The 1748-nt window shown below is 37.6% G+C and overlaps 1 protein-coding gene across 1 annotated transcript in view; it reads right to left on the bottom strand.

Annotated features, from left to right (window-relative positions):
• Nucleotides 1-1242: 1242 nt before the first annotated feature.
• maco1a (macoilin 1a) overlaps nucleotides 1243-1748 on the bottom strand; it is an 11041-nt gene continuing 10535 nt past the window's right edge. The window contains exon 11 of the mRNA XM_032534918.1: nucleotides 1243-1748. This exon is cut by the window's right edge and continues 607 nt beyond it. The gene's annotated coding sequence lies outside the window, so the exon portion shown is untranslated.

Below are 1748 nucleotides of genomic sequence, written 5' to 3'. Positions count from 1 at the left end.
GTACGGGCTGATCATGGTGAAGCAGCCGTGGTCAGTTGGATCTATTGTGTGTATTACATATTAATTTATTGTTATAAACTATTTTTTTAATTGAGTGGCAATTCCTTGATATTTCCCCATATTCAGTTGATTTCTCTATTTCTGCCAGGAAGGATTCTGTGAATGTGTTGTGTTGGGAAAAGGTAACCCCCTTAAACCATTTGACCATGTTGTGCGTATGTTGCCTACCTGGGGGAAAAAAAAAAAAGTATTATTTGTGGATGCTCTGGTGTTGTGAATTCAGTTCTCAAGTTGCTTATAAGTTGTGTAGAAGGAAGAAGGTTTTAAAAAAAAAAAAAAAAAAAAGGGGGGGGGAAAAGTGCTGTTTTAATTTTCATTGTTCCACCATGTTTGTTTTTTACTCCGAGTGATGGTGGCCGTGTACACTTTTCACTTTGGCCATCACTATTAAAGAAAGTCTGTGGGGGCAATGCAAGTTGTTCAATCTGTTTGTACATGTCATGATCTGGTGTCTAGTTTTCATCCCCGAAATAATGACTGCGTGATGCACAACATTTGGGATGTCAAAACAAAGAAACGTAATGCATAGGACAAATTAGGAAAGACTCGTGAGAGTACAAATTACGTAGGCCTGGGGTCAGCTGTGAACAAACATTTCTACTATTTGCCAGATTCAATTCAGAGTTGCAAGCATTTCCATGTACTTACTCAACAACTTAACACGTTTCAAGCATTTACTTTATTTTGTCACCTCAGTCTAACCTGAGCGAGTGGGTGGGACCGAATCACAAGCCGACCGCGGAACCTTGTAAACACAACACCATTCCAATATTTTCCAAAGACCAAAAAAAAAAAAAGAAAAAAAAGAAAGAAAGAACAGCACTCTTCTGCAAACATTATGCTAGCTACATCGATCAAAGTATGGATGGAAACCGAACACCAACACTCGGCACTTAAGAACTGAAATGAAATAAACAAATAAAACATTCCTCAGTAAGTTAATGTACATTGTTGTAAACAACTAAATGCCAACTCTATGGCATGATAATAGACAATCAGTTTGGCTGGTGTTTGGCGTACCAGGACTGTGTGTCACTATGAAATGACGCGTACAATGTCCAGCGTTATGCTCTCCCTTTTAAGCCTGTAACATTGTGATCAAAAAAAGTTTGAATGGTTCTGAGGTAACACTTAATTTAAGTTTTAGCCTTTGAATACTGAATTGAAAGTATGTGGTTTCTGCATGTAGAAAAAACAAACTGCAAGGCACTGTAAAATCTGCAAATAATGGTAACAACCAGTTAGTTACCTCGACATCAATAAATCCAGTGAACGATATGGCCTAACAGGTTCTAATTTGGTCCAGAGGGAGAGGAAAAGGTGTCTGCAGCCAACAGGTGAACGTTAACATTTTGGCAGTGCCAGGTCAAATCTAGCAGTAGCATTTTTTTTTATATTAGGACAGAACTACATCTGCTTCATAGACTAATAATCCTGGAGATTTTGCTATTCCAGCATTTAGAGGATACATTGTGGAGTATCTGAAGACACAGCAATTTATCTGTTCAATATCTATCTATTTTAGAAGAAAACGTACATTCTCAACTTCACTGAAACATTGCAAAACAAACCAACACTGATTTAAGATAAAACATGAACAGTTTTACTTCCACATATCTCTCACAGAGTTGCAGTCTCAAAGTGAGCCGTCTTAACCGTCGGGAAAAGCCAATTGTTTTTAAATGAAA

The sequence above is a fragment of the Etheostoma spectabile genome, chromosome 14 (genome assembly GCF_008692095.1).
Source record: "Etheostoma spectabile isolate EspeVRDwgs_2016 chromosome 14, UIUC_Espe_1.0, whole genome shotgun sequence".
Taxonomy (NCBI): domain Eukaryota; kingdom Metazoa; phylum Chordata; class Actinopteri; order Perciformes; family Percidae; genus Etheostoma; species Etheostoma spectabile.
Note: the sequence above shows the minus strand (reverse complement) of the source record. Positions and strands in the feature narration are given on the sequence as shown.